This window comes from Hippocampus comes, unplaced genomic scaffold (assembly GCF_001891065.2).
Source record: "Hippocampus comes isolate QL1 unplaced genomic scaffold, H_comes_QL1_v1.1 scaffold45, whole genome shotgun sequence".
Taxonomy (NCBI): domain Eukaryota; kingdom Metazoa; phylum Chordata; class Actinopteri; order Syngnathiformes; family Syngnathidae; genus Hippocampus; species Hippocampus comes.
The window spans coordinates 781,238-799,594 of NW_017805783.1; the positions used below are offsets into that span (position 1 = coordinate 781,238).

At 40.7% G+C, this 18,357-nt stretch overlaps 1 protein-coding gene and 1 long non-coding RNA gene across 2 annotated transcripts in view; one reads left to right on the top strand and one right to left on the bottom strand.

The window, feature by feature from the left end:
- The window catches only part of tacr1a (tachykinin receptor 1a), a 54,397-nt gene that overhangs the window by 2,720 nt on the left and 33,320 nt on the right, over positions 1-18,357 (top strand). The window lies entirely within an intron of this gene.
- LOC109524935 (uncharacterized) lies at positions 3,050-9,361 on the bottom strand. The gene is made up of 3 exons (XR_002170048.1): positions 9,169-9,361; positions 7,654-7,657; positions 3,050-4,473 (listed from the first exon to the last, which is right to left on the bottom strand). It is a non-coding gene; the product is annotated as an uncharacterized LOC109524935 (long non-coding RNA).

The window sequence follows — 18,357 nt, forward strand, 5'->3', positions numbered from 1 at the left end:
TGATCTTCTCACGTTTTTCTCACGTTTTGTCACCAGGCTTCACGTGTGTTGTTTTCATTACATACAAATGAGAAAGCACTCTCAAGTGACGGCGTGACCAAGAGGCAATAAAAGCAATAATAAAAATGATCGAAAGCAAATTGTAGTGAATTCATCTTTCAAAAAACAATGTGACACCCAACTTCAGGATTTTTTTGTTCGTTTGTTTTAAACAGAAAAAGACATGTTCCCGTGAATTGGTCTGCTAAAATCAATTGATGAATTAGGAAAGAAACAGTCATAATACGTAACACTTAAGCCAGATTTTTTTTCCCGTTATTACGAAAGAAGACCTTTTTCAGTCAGGAACTGTAGTCCCCTTTTCCCCTTCCTCTGGTTATTATAAACGTTATCCTGTTTTTAAAGTGTTTCATTACTTTTTAATAGCGTGTGTTTTCATATATTTCTATATTGCATTATATTCATTTTCAACCACACACTACCGGTAATAAAAAAATTAAAAAATAAATAAGGGTAACTTCATTTTGGGTCTGGAATAGATTAATTGCTTTTTCATTAATTTCAATGAGAAAAAATCTCGTATTATGAACCTTTCAAGTTACAAGCATGGTGTTATCTCGTATTATGAACCTTTCAAGTTACAAGCATGGTCACGCAACCGATTAAGTTTTTTAACTCAAGATTCCACGATATATTACCACAGTGTTGTTGATCGTGACCAACAGAGGTTAGGTTTCCATTTCCAAATGATTTTTTTTCCTGATGAGCTTTGCTTTCATTTTTTATTATTGATGGTTAAGAGCAATCGATATCCTATTCAAGTTAGGCTCACTTAGTGAGTGGCAACACAAGATGGCTGCCTGTTCTTTGAGTTCTTGCCATGGCGAGTTGTTAGTCCATTTATATACAGCCATGGAAAAAAACTTATGATCCCGCCATGTTTTCAATTTCTTGTTCATTTTAATGTTTGGTGCCGTTAAAAGTATACGAAAAAAAATGGTGGTCTAAATATTTTTCCACGCCTGTATACGTCCGTGGTCCGCACACTCATGAAGAAATTCACCTGCCATATTCCTGACGTCACTCACTCGGCCTGGACCCCTTAAAAGTACACTGCTCAGGTGCGCAGTTATTGTGACTTGCAATTATACTTTACAAAACCAGTTTATTTCTTAAATTCGCTTTTATTCTATCCTATGTTGTTTTTATACTATACAGTGTTATTTTCTTTATTAAAAATCACAAAATCAAAAAATGGTCGTGTTTTCTTTATTGCTCTAATCGGTTAATGGACATTAAAATAATTTCAAAGGTGAATATTGATTTGCTTTATCCAATATTTTGCATCATAGTGGTACAGCTCATACAACTCTACATGGTCTTTGGTTCCTGAGTAGATCTCACCAAGAAATGCAGAAGAACCACCACACTGTTGCTTTTTTTTTCTAAAGAATTGTTTATCCATAGTCTAATCCATGTCTCTTCTGAGAGTGATGTCATCCCCTAAGATTCCAATTCGATTGATTTGTTGCAGTGGTGTAAAAGGGGGACCAAGGGAGCGATCGCTTTGTGTCGTATATTTTATTATTTTGTCTTCTCCTGACCATGTTATGATGTGTGCATGCGAATAGAACAGAATAGAATAGAATAGAACTGGGCGATTTGGCAATATATACGATATACACAATTTATTGACTCAATCGCTGAATTTTGATTTTTTTTTTTTTTTAGAATTTTTATGTTGACATTCTCATCAGAGGTCACCCCAGTGAGTCACTCACATGATTTGTTAGTCACATTTTATATGTCAGCCGCCCTTCCTGACGCAACACTCCCATTTATCTGTACTTGGTGAATGACATTGGACAGCTCAAGTGCCAACTGTACCACGACAACACTCGTGCAGTGTTTAAATGGAAATAATAAACAACTTATTATTATTATTAATAATAATAATTGTACTTTTATTTTTAATAACCTGCTTACCTCTGCAGGTGTCTTTCAGTTTTTTCCTCAATGGCCAGATTACTTCAATGTTATCTTCTAAGCAGCTCGCCTGTGCACAATTTCTGATGTGCAAATTGCAAATTCTAGTGTTACTTTTAAACGTGTTTTTATTTCATTTTTTTGCATTCAAGGAAGGAAAGAACATTGTGGTAAAGGACTATTACGTTGTATAAGTAAAATGATTAGTTCATTTTTTACATAGTGACTTTCAAGGCACCCAAGGCTGCTTAATACTATCTCATGAAGTAAATAAAATGAAATGGATTTCACAAACTATTGATCATGTCATAAAATGGGCTTCGTGTTCATTCCAATGATATAGCCAGATTGTGATGATGTATCATTCCACCGTGTGCGATGAGAGGGTGCCTTATCAAGGAGGTGCTGATGTCTCCGTACAAATGCCTATTTCTACCAGGTACTGCCTTTAAACAGTGCAACGTCAATCCGTCAGTCATCATACCGTCATTATTTCATTATTTTCGGGTACCAAAACTACGTTGCCGTTTGCTAGCGTTTTTTGCTCATATTGGCTTTTCCTGGTTTAGTGTCGCCAGCGCTTTCTGCCTCTACTTTGTCAGTCCTTCGTTTTTTTTCTGGAAATAAATATTTTTTTGTTCCGTTTCATTGAAACCATGACTTTTCAAAACTACGGTAAGTCGTCAAACCTGTAATCAGCCCATGCCTACCGGTGATCAACCTAGTAATTGAGAAACGTGTTAAAAAAAAAAAGCAAACAAATGCAATTTAACCAAGGCAATTTTCGTTGGCAAGCTCACTTGCGCGTTGGTATATAAACCCACACATCTCTATATCCATGACAGGCAAGTCTAGGTGTGCGTGTTCGTGAATTTCGAGGCCTGCGCTGTGCGTCGCTAGGCTTTTTGGCAGACCAAGGTTGTTTTTTTTAAGGGCACTCACCTGCCAATTTCGTGAGAAAAAGTACACACAATGTTAGACCACCTAAAAACATATTGAAATGGTAGCACAGGTGATTTAATAATGTGGTTTTGATGTATTTATTTAATTGCAGCACAGGGAGACAGATTCAGGACTTCACTGGCGTATGTGGTTGATCTCATTGTATTTCATTCATAAATATGACAACAGTCTGGGACGGTCACTCTGAATCAATGTAGAAATCAGTTCATTGAACGAATTTCAACATATTTTAATAGTATCCCCTTGACCATGCGGGACAACTGTGGGGGGGCTTTCCTCACAAATGTATGGTCGTGGGCGCAAGGTGGTCTCCAATTGCTCACCTCAGTTGAGCGGCCGTCTACATCAACCGCAAAGGGATATCTTGCAGTTTACCTGTACAAACACACTTTGCATGCGCCAGTGTCATGCAAAGACCCCAGCGAGTACTGCTTCTCCAATGTCAAGCCCTGCGTGCGCTTAGACCACCCTGATTTTAATGCAAATGAGGATCCACTACAATAGGCCGTGAGTCTGCTACGTCCCATCCCACAATGGCGTAACAACAAACATCCCCTTTTGCCCACTTCTACCTTTGCAGAAGGTCTGTCGAGGAAAATACCAAAAGAAAGACTACACCGCCTCCATGAGCCATCACTTTATCATGGTGGAGGGGTTTGAGTGTCCCAATGATCCTGTTGTCTAGGGCAGTATGCCCTTGGCAGGGTCACCCATAGCAAACAGGTCATAGCTGAGGGACCAGACCAAGGACGGCCCCCCTTAACGCTGTATATTGCGGGAATGGGGTGAATTGGTGGAGAGAATACTTTGAAGAGCTCCTAACATGCCTTCCCGGGAAGAAACAGAGTCTGCGGTCTCAGCGGCGGGGTTTCCTCTCTGTGGGGTTGAGGTCACCGATGTGGTTAAAAAGCTCCTCACTGGCAAGGTCCCGTTAATGGATGAGGTCTGCCCAGAGCGTCTAAAGACTCTGGATGTTGTGGGTGCGTCCTGGTTGACACGGCTGTGCAGCATCGCATGAACATTGGCGACATTGCCTCTCGATTGTCAGATTGGGGTGGTGGTTCGTCTTGTGTTGATGTGTTCCAACTACAAGGGGATCACACTCCTCAGTCTCCCTGGTGGTCAGGTCTGTTCAGGGGTGCTAGACACGTGGGTCTGTCTGGAAGCTGAATTTTAGATTCAGGGGGAGCAGTGTAGTTTTCTATTCTGGCTGTGGAACAGTCAACCAGCTCTATACCCTCAACAGGGTACTCTAGGGGGAATGGGAATTCTCTCAACCAGTCTACATGTGCTACACCTGCTGGAAACTAAACTGAATCATGACAGTACCCACCTCCTGCAACGGACGCCTCCCAGCGGATTATCCGGCTTGGACGGGTGCAATGAGTGGAAGGTGTGGCGAAGGGACGGGTCCAGAATCCACGTGCAGGGGATCCATTACCGTTCCTTCAGTCCAAAGCCTTTCCAAGTCCATGGTCGGATAATTCTGTCAGGGTGTCCGGAAGGTTTCCGGACAGAATCGGACTCTGATAGATGTCAAAAAAGAGATATTTATTTACAGAAAAAAGGCGCGAGGCCGACACAGTACAAATAAGAACACTGGTAGAATCACCAGGATAACAATAAGAACAAAAAGCACTTCACGGAAACGCTAAATGGAAATAGCTAGTCAGAAAAGGACAAGAGGATCAATTTGCGACAAATACAATCCGATAATTTCTATACAAACGAAAACCAAGGAAACTACTTACAATGGAAGATGCTAAACGAGGCAAGAGAACTGCACGCGCAATAACATGGGCCGTCTAGAAAACAGCACTTGAGTAAGGTGAATTATCTGACGCTGAATGGTTGGAGTGAGAGTCCTCCAGTAGTCTGTGATTATAAAGAGCGATATGGATAAAAGGTGCCCAGCTGATATGAAAGTCTACCCCTGCCACCTGCTGGAGACTAATCAGAACGGAGTCATGACATTAGAATTTTCAGGAAGCTATTTGGATGGTGAAATATTCGACAGCTGCCGCCCTACATACAACACAGTCTGTTCATATTGTTGTATTTGCATGTTCAATAAAACACTTCCCTGGGATTAAAATGAAAAAAAATTGACAAATCGCTCCTTAAATCATTCAAGTCATTGACTGGGAAAAGAGAGTTATTTGGAGCCTTGTTTCATCACACCTTGACACACAGTTTGGGTAATGCTATTCCATTGAGTGTGTGAAAACAATTTTGACATCCACTTTATTCAATCTTGTGAAATGTTACGTTTAACAAACAAGCTCTGCAAAAGCTGTTTGCGAATGTTTTATGTGCTTGTCTGCCATTTAAGATTGCAGTTCATTGTGAGTAATGTCAAATGATTAGGCGCTTTAATCAGTTCAAGCTTCGTAGTGTCAAAGACATTGTATTTTACAAACCAATATGAGCTAAGCTGTTGAAGTTTAAAAAAACGTTTTGTTCCATATCCCCCCCCCCCCCCCCCCCCCTCCCCCAACGCCATTCCTTTTATCTTATAACAAAGTTTAAGGCAATTGTAGTATTTGGATTGATGAATTCTATAAATCAACTTTTTTGTTTTTTGTTTTGTTTTTTTGTTTTTTTTTAGCCCAGGGGAAATGTGTCATGAATCCTGATTAATCACCCAGTAAAGATCTGATTAAGTTGATCTTTTTTTTTTTAAATTACCTGACAGGGCTATCCGTGTACTAGCTAAATAAATATTAGCCATTAACTTCACACACTCTGAACCGCCAATAAACTTGACAAAAAACAGGACCAATGACAGTCAATTCAAGGCAATAAGAGAAGAGTGGACAGCAATGCAATTCTTTGGCATGCGGCTGAGAAAGGCAAAATTTCATTTTATTCCATACCATTCGTTTTCTTTGTTGACAAATCAGTGATAAACATTGGGCAATGTTTCCACCTCTCCTCTTAAGGTACCATTGAGTTTGGTGTCCTTATGCGAGGATGCCAAAAAAACTGAACCAAACTCTTCCAAAATAGAGCTTTGGGGATTATCAAGCTGCTCCAAGTGATTTATTTCCTCATTTATGGTCTGACTGAGCTCTTAAATAACGTATTCAGCGTGTTTCTCAACTCATTGTCTATCTCCAGCTGCGCCGCCTTTAAATGTCCAGTGAAATCATCGCCCAAATGTTGTCCCATTGAAACAAACGGTTGAATCATGCTCGCTTTGTCCAGACTGTGTGCGGCATCCAGCATCTCCATAACCAGAGATGAGGGTTGATTGGTAATTCTTTATCGTCATAGTCAAGAAGTCATTAACTCTGTTCCCAGCAGTTGTCCCTGTGTCTGCAGTGTTACATTATACTGTTATCTTTGTCAGGCGCACATCCTGTGTCGTCTGTATATAAGTACTATAACTCAGGGTTAAAATCTACCTCTGAGCATGCGACATTGCCGGTTGAGGATGAACAACATTGCTTATTTGCCAAGGGAAATAAAATCGTTCAGTAGTGAAACCATGTCGCGGTTTCGATGACTTATATGCAACTGTATCATTTTGGACAGCAAAATTAGAACAGGTTAGAGCATTTATCCACCTGCTGTAGCTAATTGCGATGGCCTTTTGTTTATTTTTAGACCACGTCTTCATAACAGATGACCACCTATGTAATATCTCAATGACAATCTTATCGTTTTCTCCTGTCTGACTTTCTTTTCCATGCACTTCTTCTTCTTCATTCTCTGTGTTATTTTTTGATTTTTTTTTCCCAGAGGGATCATGATGCGTTATCATGACATGATATGCTGGTGCCTGACGTCTCTGCACTTCACATCTTCTGGATTTGTGGGCTAGTACATCAGTGGTTGAGATTATTCCACGCTAACGCACTCAAAAGGCATAAATACAGAATTAACAAGAACACCTTATAACTTTAAAACAAGAACATTTTATAAAGTGTCTCAAAGCACAAAATGTTTATTTTTTCCCCCCTAAAGGATTACAGGTCTGAATGGTATGCTTAATACCTTTTGTTAAATTCCAGTCTCTGCTACTTGTATGACAATGTCGTAATAATAGGAAAAATGCATTGATACCTTACAGGAGCAAATACAAAGTACCGGTAATACACAAGGCTGAATGAAACGGGTAGTGATGCGGGTAGACTATTGCAAAGTAATGTGTTACTTTATCCATCCATTTTCCGATCCGCTTATCCTCATAAGGGTCACTTGGGGTGCTGGAGCCTATCCCAGTCGTCTTCGGGCAGTAGACGGGGTACACCCTGAACTGGTCGCCAGCCAATCGCAGGGCACACACAGACAAACAACCATCCGCGCTCACACTCACACCTCGGGACAATTTGGAGTGTTCAATCAGCCGGTCATGCATGTTTTTGGAATGTGGGAGGAAACCGGAGTACCCGGAGAAAACCCACGCAGGCCCGGGGAGAACATGCAAACTCCACACAGAAAGGCCGGAGCTGGAATTGAACCCGCCTGCTTAGAATATATCTCTTATTTATTCCATATGAGAATTAAAAATTTTGGTAGACATTTTCGAAAGGATCATATAAGTTGACATGTTTGAACTACTTTCGCGGGCCACATGAAAAGATGTGGCGGGCCAGATCTGGCCCCCGGGCCTTGAGTTTGACACCTGTGTCTTAGGAGACTCATTTAATTACTCTAACAAAAACATTTTTTACATGAATGACTAATCTAAAGCTGAACTTTTCTCTCTGATTACAGTAACTTTGCAAGGGCACTATTGGTTGCTTGATAGCAATTAAGAAAGATGAAAGCAGCTCACAGAATCCTAACTGTCACTTATCATTCGTTATCAAGTGTTAGTGTCGCTGACTGCCAGAGAGTGGCGTTTGATACCACTTCCATTCTCCATCCATTTTCTGATCCGCTTATCCTCACAAGGGTCACGGAGGGGGGGGGGGTGCTGGAGCCCATCCCAACCATCTTCGGGCAGTAGGCGGGGGACACCCTGAACCGGTTGCCAGCTAATTGCAGCATTTGACAACACTTGAATCGGGAAAATATTTTTCAATCAGGGTTTTCCCTGTGTGGAGTTTGCATGTTCTCCCCGTGCCTGTGTGGGTTTTCTCCGGGTACTCCGGTTTCCTCCCACATTCCAAAAACATGCATGGCAGGCTGATTAAACACTCAAAAATTGCCCCTTGATGTGAGTGTGAGTGTGGATGGTTATTCATCTCTGTGTGTCCTGCAATTAGCTGGCAACCAGTTCGGGGTGTCCCCCGCATACTGCCCGAAGTCAGCTGGGATAGGCTCCGGCATGCCCCACGACCCTTGTGAGAATAAAGCGGTTCAGAAAATGGATGGATGGATGGATGGTTTTCCCTCACGAGTGTATGTGGAACAAGACTATTAATTAACAAATAATAAACACAGGGGACACCATTTGTAGAGAAAGACACACTGCAAACAACTGTGCATTATAGAACATATAAGAAACGGGAACTGTCGTGTTTCCAGCTTGAAGTGAAACATTCTGGGACTTCACGATTTGCATTCGTGCCTGGTAGAGTGACGTCACGTACGAGCCATGTCATGTTTCGACCACATGAAAAATAAAGGAGAAAGGAGAGAGAGAGATTCAAGATGGAAATTCAGTCACTATTTTTGAAGCTTGTGTCAGCTAAAGAAAAATGTTGAGGTACGTTGCACACTGTGTGCTGTTGACAAAGTGTTATCTATCTTAAAAAACTGCCAGTACATCAAACACACACACACACACACACACACACACACACACACACACACACACACATTCAAGCATACACACACACATTCAAGCATAGAGACAAAAAAATCCATGTGACTGTAGAATCCATGAGTAATTAAAAAATAATTACAAACGTTAAGACAAAAAAATTGTCCTATTTCATTTTTAATTGAAGAAGGCACATCACTATTAAAAATGTACTTCCAATATAAAAGTATTGACAAAAACCTAATGTCAATTTTACATGAAGCGGGCTTGTCAGCATCTGTTCAATTTAGTTACTAAAGTAACTTGTAAAGTCAAGTAATCAGTAAAGATATTTTTTCAAGATAACTGTGGCAATGCAATGATTGTACTTTTTTACAAATGAGCAATCGTGACATTTCATACAGTGTCATAGAGCATAAACTGTGTATATTATTTCCAAATGATTGTAGGTCCAAACAGTACATTTAATACCTTTTATTAAATTAAATTCCAGTCCCTCTTACTTGTATTGGTCTCTGCAGCGTCGACTGGTTGATTTCAGTTCTCTTCTCCTCTCTTCCTGCCTGTCCCTTGTTTATAAAAAGAGCCTTGGTGCTCCAGTCCAAATTAATTAGAGTCAATGTCACACACCCTTGGCTCCGTTTAAACAGCTGCCTTGCAGCCATGTCACCTCAAAGTGAATGAACAACAGACCAATCAACACCAGCCCTCGTTAATCATTGGAAAAATCAAATCTCATTGGATCTTGAAAGATAGCACTGAGGATGGACATGCGTTGCTGGAGGTCAGTTTGCCAGCCAGATGCTTTTAACAATTACCACTCTGTAATTAGAAAAAAATATTTCATGACGCCACATTTGTTCACGTTTGACCAACCTATTCTACTGTCCTGTGGAGATAGCATTTCTCATTTGTAAACGCTGCCCTTTCTTCTCACAACTCAAAGATGGACGAAAGCTCGGAAAGAGATGGACAACCGTTTGATGGTGATTCATGTTGACGATTCTGACGAGTGTGTGCAATTGATTTTTAAATAATTGAAACCTGGAAAATGCTGACCTGGCCTGCGACTGACTGTAATGCAATGTCATTTGTAATCTGCTGATACATATGACACTAATATGCAACAGGAGAGACAGTTCTGATGGAAGTCTTGTCCCTCAATTGCATGATACACAATGATTTCAAATCAATGGAGTGGAATTAAACATGCTAGCCATAGTGAGCACAATGGTGTATTTTTTTCTTTTTTTTTCTTTTTTTTATGGCGCTTCAGATCTTAACATGGTCCAAAATGTCTTACATTTCCTTTGTTTTTAACAAATTCACATTTTTTTTCCTCATAGATTGGACGTCATTGAAAATGTAATTTTATTTGAGTTATACATGGCAGGGTTATAATAGTTTGGAATTTTTCATTTATTTTCGTTTTGACTTTTGTTGTTTAACTTTTGTCTGACTGAATGACATTTTGTATGATATTAATTGACAAAGAGGAACACAAAGTACATGTTTGCTACACTTCAAGTTAATTTTAGTTAGTTTTTATGAAAGTAACAAGTAGTTTCAGTTAGTTTTCATTTTGTTAAAAGCATGAATGTTTATTTCGTTAGTGTCCGTTGACTAAAATAAACTGGATGCATGGGTGTAGGATGCAGGGGCAATGTGACAAACTAAAAAATGCTCAGTTGTCTTGTCGAACTGAACTGCGGGGTTATGAAATGTTGAATCCATTTTGGGTTATTTAGAATCTTGGTGAAAATCCCCTCAATCCAAATTGTCATATTTTATCGACTCAATCACGGGTTTAAGAAATGTTTATCCATTATGGGTTATTTAGATCTACCATTTGGGTTATTTGTGTGCATTGTATGTCATGACGCCGTCCATCAATATGAGACCACACACACAGTTTGAGGTCCGGGCTCCATGAACACAAAAATCATGGAAATTATCCAATTGACAAGGGGAAAATGAATGGATTTCTGCACAACACATGTGACTCACATTGTCTGTGCTGCTTTTCTCTTCTGTGGATCGTGTAGAACTGCAGTGTGAATTTCACAGCTCTGCAAAGTCTTCATCTGAATCTTAATTCAGTGTCATTCTCATCACCTGTTTTTCACCGGACCTGTCAAAGCTGATATGAAGTCATTATCTACTCTTCCTGTGCTTTGGTGGACTTCATTTCACGCCCATTACAGTCATATCTTTCTATTTCGGTTCGCTCGTTTAACTGCATGAGAGAATAAAAATATGAAACAGTTATCACAATGATGTAGTGCAGTTCAACTCAGGTGAGCGATATTCTTAGGACAGAGGTGGCAAACTCATTTTTGTCGCGGGTCAGATTATAGTTACCGTTTCACTTGGAGGGCCGTTATGACTGAAGCCATATAAAGAAGTCAAGAATAACTGTTGATTCAACTTTTGTTTAAGTTACTATCATGAGGAGTTGAGTAACAAGGAAATGCTTAGAGTATACAGTATCTCTTATTTATTCCATATGAGAATTAAAAATTTTGGTTGACATTTGAGAAAGGATCATATAAATCGACATGTTTGAACTACTTTTGCGGGGCACATCAAAAGGTGTGGCGGGCCAGATCTGGCCCCCGGGCCTTGAGTTTGACACCAGTGTCTTATGAGACTCATTTAATGCCTACCATCTCTTTTTACGAGTTGCCCCAGTGTAAGCAATCACGTGATGGGCATGTAATCAATTTAAAGTAATAATCACAAATGTAATGACATTATGAAATTAATACATGGACTAGTCAATTATTTGTTTCGACTCCTGGCATGTACATATACAATGATGACACCTAACGACCCAGGCTCCTCTACAACATAATAGTCTCTCAGTCAGTATGTAGCACTTAATCATACCTTCCTTGAGCGCAAATACTTGACGATTTTCATATTTAGACAGGGAATTGGTAGAATCGGAAAGATAACAAAAACATGTTCAGCCAATAGCTGTGGATAGGTTTCAACGAATAAAACACAAATTGGTTGGCGAATTTGTCACTTTCATTCTACAGTACGTATACTATTGGAGGATGCTTGATAGGATACAATATAATCGTCTACCACCTAGTTACAGCAAGTCTTACTGTAGTAGTAGAAGGAGGATGGGGAGAGGGTAGCGGTGCAGATGAAATAGATTTTACAGGGTTGTGCAGGAGCATCTACTGGTGGGTAGTTCGGCAAACAAAAGGGCTGTATATAAAGATAATCAAAAGGCTGCGTTTTCCCAACGCTGAAACGGTGGCCGCGTGACGCCACATCCAGCACAGCTCGAGCACACGCCGGTGTCTCCAAATTCACGCAGCCTTGGCGAACCAACCTTCAAAGCTGGCCTCCTTTTTTCATTGAGTTTCCATGGAGACGGGCCACGCGCAAAGGCGACAACGGAGCCTTCATTGCTTTGCACTTCTACGCCTTTCTACACAATTGTTGGACACTAAAAACATGGAGGCCCCCGAAGACGACCCACATTCGGACTCAACAGCTTACTTTCAAATGTAAGTTTTTGTTTTTGTAGTTAAACTTATTCGGCAACAACGTTGCATCCGGATTAAGTGATTTTATTTGCGATATCGTCCAAAACTAATACTAGTGTAGCCTGTACTACCGGAGACAAATTCCTTGTGAGTTCTACAACCATGGCAGATGATTCTGATTCTGAAAAGAACTACAAGCTAGCTACTGAGTAACTCTCCTGTTGAATGGCTGTTATGGTTCAAACATTTTTCAATTGTAAATTTGCATGTTACCAGAGCAACCTCTTCCAACACACAGCTCATGCACTGTGCTTAGGGCCCCTTGGGCATTGACCGAGGGGCCATTTTGTGTGATCTGCGACAGCTGACCAATTTTACTGTATGTAATGTAATGTTTTTCCATTACTGTGAATTGAAATTTGGGATTCATGTCCAATATAAATGAATTGAACTTTTTTTTTTTAAACAGCCAATCCTCATACTGTAGACAACATGCTGCTGTTCTCAAATGCAACATTCATGTCACTGGAGGACCAAAACGATCACTTACTAATGCTAATGATTAAGGTGCAAATCACTCTTCATCCATATTGCGCTTCCCCAACCGCTGCAGCTGTAACAAAGCACTTGACAGAACACATGACATAAAACATTGACAATGAACAGCAAAAATTATAATTACAAAATCAAGGACAAATGGATTGGAGTGTATAATCCACATGCTACCAATTATACCAGGATTTCTCTGACAGCGTTTTGCATTTTTTAACAGGTGTTTTTTTGTTGGTTTTTTTTTTAGTTTAGTTTAGTTTTTTTTTAACGTGCATTTCTGTTTCTAACACTCCAGGACTGTCCTAGAAAACAGACAACTATCAATTGTTCTGGCAGAACTTGAAAAGGCCGGTGCCTCGCCAGCCCTGCAAAACCTCACATCACTCCCTGAAGGCCTCCTCTCGCGTTGACTTGGTGGCGAAGAGCCGCCACATCCCCAGTGACACCGTGGACATTGTAGTGGATGGTGCATGGTGTCATCCAAAGACTTGTGATGTCCCGCTCGCTGATTTCTGCACCGCTTTCATGGCGTTGGTCCTGGTTCAGGAGGTTCAGCACCACTCCAAATGAGTCCCTGCTCAGGTGAAACTCTTTTCGGAGCTATCCATTGAGGTACCAGTCCAACAAGGACGCACCCAAATTTATTTTGGAGTATGCGTTTGTATGATGGACAAATAAAAATTAAAAATTAATGCATCTTTTGTTTCTGTTTTTATCTTTTTGCATTACAGATTCATTAACTTAATTGAAGAAATATAGTTCTAGCCTGGGCGGCACTGCAATGGCAAAAAAAAACATGCATGGCAGGTTAATGGAACACTCTTGTCAAACTTGTCCCTCGGTATGAGTGTGAGCGTGGATGGTTGTTTCGTCTCTGTGTGCCACGTGATTGGTTGGCAACCAGTTCAGGGTGTGCCACGCCTACTGCCCGAAGACACGCCCGCGACCTTTGTGAGGATAAGAGAATTATAAAATTAGAAAATGGATGCATGGATGGATGGATGGATAGTTCAAGCCTGCTCTGACCCTAATCATCTCGTGGTATTGTAAAGTATTTTTACCATAAGAAAAATTTGGTATTTGGTGACTAATCAGGGACAGTAAGGCCATCATATTAACGAAATGTATGACTATTCTTGGATTGTTTACAATTATTTCAATGTTATTAAATATGAGTTATTTCTACTAGGTCGAAAAAATTAAATCTTTTGTGGCCTTTGTATGTTCGCAAACACGGAACACATGCATAAGAACGCAGCAGTGCAATGTGGCCGTTTACCAAAGTGTGCGCCAAAGCAGCCTTTGCTCAGGGCCTGTCTCCATTGAAAAGAAGGCCAGATTTGATGGTTGGGTTCGAGGTCTGCGTGAATTTTGGACATGACATGTGTCATGTGGCCGACAAAAGTGGCCTTCGTAGGAACCCGGCCTTGTGAATTTGGACGCACCTACTCACTCCCTTGGCTCAGTCCCAGTCATTCTCCTGAATGGTAGTTTCACAAATCCTTGTGTACCACACAAGAGCATGCCCCAAAGGCCAATAACCCAGTGGAAACAAATGCGTGATCAAATTACTGCATCCTGCGTTCAAACATAATTTGCAAAAAATAAGAAGTAAGGACTGTGAGGCATGAAGCCTATTTCCACACTTGCTTTCTGTAGTGGATTGCTTTTTAATCACTTAATCACACACTGCTTTGGAGGAATGAAGCACAGCACCTTCATGATGTTTATATTGAACCCACTACCTTGCCATTCTGTATTAGTTGCAATCCATTGATAATTGAATGCGTTTATCACCGTTGACATCGAGTACAAGCTGACCACACTTGACCACTTTGTAAGAAGGAGCCCTGTAATACCTATTATTTGAGATCCCAAATCCCAAAGGTGCTCTTTGTAAGATGTGAATGAAAAGAACACAAAAGATCTTCCATTTTAACAGCTATTCTACACAAAATGCTTCTCAGCTGCTTTGTGACTAAAATAAATAAATATATATATATATATATATATATATATATATATATATATATATATATATACATATATATATCTATATATCTATATATATATATCTTATATATATACACACACACACACACACATACATTAAAAATGGACAAATAATGCACTTACCCCCAAACTCCGCCTCTAACATCCATTCATCCATTCTTCCATGATGCATCCATCCATTTTTTTAAATTTTCTAATTTGCTTAGGTCATGGGCATGCTGGAACCTATCCCAGCTGTCTTCGGGCAGTAGGCGGGGCAGATCCTGAATTGCCAGCCAATCGCAGGGCACACAGAGACGAACAACCATCCACGCTCACACTCACATCTAGGGACAATTTAGAGTGCTCCATTGACCTGCCATGCATGTTTTTGGAATGTGGGAGGAAACCGAAGTACCCGGAGAAAACCCACGCGGGCACGGACGGGGAGAACATCCAAACTCCATACAGGAAGGCCAAAGCCCTGCACCTCTCCATTGTGAGGCAGCCGTGCTAACCAGTCGACCACCGTGCCGCCCTCTCCTCCAACATAATGTATTATTTGTATTATTTTTGCACATATCATCATTAACGTAACGAGAACAAAGAAAAAAACACGATCAATAAATAGAACCCAGTATCCATTATAAATTGGTATATATAAAACGCTGTCCGTCCACTCATCAATTAACCGGAGTCATGTGATGGAAACAAATTTACCTGGACTATTATTTATTTTTAATCTCTTTACATTTTCCACAGAACCCAGTCAATTATGTGTTATGTGAATATGGGTCAATGTGTGTCCCATCAGTTTCTCCCTTCCCCCCTCCCGTGTGCCACCCTCTGCAGTCGCAAGTTGACCCCCCCCAAGCACCCCACTCTACCTTGCCTCTTCAGACAAACCCTAGCTGTTACTCTCAGCAGCAAGTTACTTGACAATGAGGGCTCCCCAGTGCCCACTGCACTAACTCGACTTTGAAATAAGAGGCAGTCCAGAAAACTAGTGTTTTGCTTTGAGTTTAGTTTAGTTTAGTTTTCTTTTGTTTTTTTTTTGTTTTTTGCCCCCTCGTACACCTTCGCATAGATTGGGCATCGGGCGGTTGCCCACATTGCCCAAATCAAAAACCGTCAGGGTAAATGGTGAGGAATTGCAAGTAAATGGCATAGTAGTGACTTAAGGTGTACACAAGTCCCTGTACAAGCAAAACAATACAAGCCTCAATTCACGAGTATTCCCAGAAACATACCAGGACCATGCGCCAGCATGAACAACACACAGACAGTTTAAAATATTTAACAATGCAAAATGTTGCTAATAATGCGTGCGGTTGGTTCTGACCATTGTGGCTGAGAGCCTCAAAGCTCACTTCAACGAGCAGCCAGCAGACGGTACGCGAGACTGCAAACGAGTCCTTTCGAAAAAACTCTGGTAAATTACGGATGCATCTGATTGATGAAGGGAGTTCCTTCCATCCAATCATCTGATTGAGAGGAAGGCCACCTTGGCTTAGGACAGATTGGTGGGACGATTCAGGCATCAAAGACAAACTGTCAGCAGTGCCAGCCAACCCCAGAGTACCACCACGCATATACAGTATTTGCATGCAGAAGCACATATAGCAAAGAGCAATAAAGATTAAAGGCAAACAATGCATTTTCAGAGCCCTTTTTTGCAAAGAATGTAAAGCCCGTATTCCTGTACAAGCAAAGCCCAGCGCATCAGTCTTGGGTTTTGATTATATTTGTGGTAAAAGCACAAATGGATAATGATCTGTAAACCCCAAAACAAAGAGAGAAATAAATCCTCGATACACTTTCAGTGTAACTTACTGAAGTTTAACTTCAAAGACTCATTCAGTCATTTAGTTCGAGACGGTCTCGTCTCATCTCAGCCACTCATATTGCACCCGGATGTGTCACCTCAAAAAAGAAGAGAAAAAGCTCAATACCGGTGACGGACAGTTTGAGTGGTTATAGAAACCTTGACTTTTTTAAATGGTTTTGGCATCGGAATATTTGTAACAGCACTTTAAGCATGTTGCAATTGAAAGTGTTAGATGAGGCAAACAAATATTCAGTATTCCTGGCTTACAGGAAACTATCGCTCCCACAATTTTAAGAAACCGGCAACCACCTTAATTCCATGTTGAGTTTGATGTAACTCTTCCCAAAGAACATGGAATTGTTAGTTGTTTGAACCATTGCTGAACAGACAAAATGCCTTGATAATTTTTGTTTCTGATATTTTGGAAATGTTAACACAAACAGACAAGTTCTCCTCACTGAATCTCATTTTGTCTGTAGTACTCCGGACCTTCCTTTCAGAGGTGGTACTTAAAGAGGCAAAATTAATGAGGTGTCCCAGAAGCGGACACCCCAATGTAAAAATGACAAAAATGGATATGCAGCGATGTGTTTTTCACAGGACAGCGGTGACATGTAAAGCTTGAGTAAATCATGCCCTTCATCGCTATTTTGTGAACTGCTGCAGACCACATCACTTGAGAAATGTGGAACAGCACTGGATGATATCATTCACTGACTACCTCTATTGATTGTCACTTAAGGGCCAATTCTCAGAACAATCCTCTTAATACATCTACCCCCTTGGCTCACTTGTCATTTTGTCATTTTCATGACGTGTCACATCACTCTTGCGTTGACATTATTCCATGATACTTTCCAGAGACCAATATGGGAATAACCTATTCCCATCCCGCCCTGATTGTTTAGCTGTTTCCCTGTGTCCCTGCACGGGATAAGTGGTAGAAAATGAAAGAGCTTTGCCTCTTCTCATGACCATTCTGACGGTTGCTTTCTCTCGAACGTCACAACGCTGCTAAGAAGATTGGTATTATCTTTGATCAACAGATGTCTTGTGACAACATCACTAATCTTGTACAATCTGGTCTGGATCTCATTTGCAACTGGTGAGTTGGGACTTGGGAATCAACTTCCTTGCGTTATCATTTCGCAACTCCTTGTTATAAACTATACCATTATTATATTGCCCCCCCCCCCTAAAAAAAAGTTGTGTGGTTTTTTTTTTTTCTCCTTGCCACGGAAAACATGGAGACCACGTGGCAGGCTAGTGGCTGGCCCGATGACACTTAATTTTATGTTTCTTTTTGTAGTGTCAATATTTTCATTAATTGTATTGCCAATCATTTCTGCAGCCTCAGTAACACGCTCTCTTGACTTTTGTGGCTTTCTTTTCCTCAGTGCACTTGGAACGTCAACATACTCATCTTCATTATTCCCCTCTTCGTCTTCCGGCGATTGCTACAGACTTGCCACCAAGTGCGGCGAGTAAAAAGTACAATGCAGACAAGCACAAGCTTAATGCTGATTTGTGTTTGAATCGTTTGTAAACCGCTAAAAATGGACTTTGGTTTAGACATCGGATATGCCCGACTTAGGTGATAGCTGGGGAGCTGTGAATCGTTGCTGCAATCAGAAGTCGGATGTCTGCCAGGTGTTTCTTTGATTTTGACATGGACAACCTCAACGTCTACATAAAGAAAAGCCACATGGCTTCCAGAGCTGTTTGAAGCCAAGACAAAGTAAATGTCCTTTTTTGTAAACGTGCCACTGATGGATTTCAAAGGCTTGTTGTCTTTGGAATAAATAGTGTGAAAA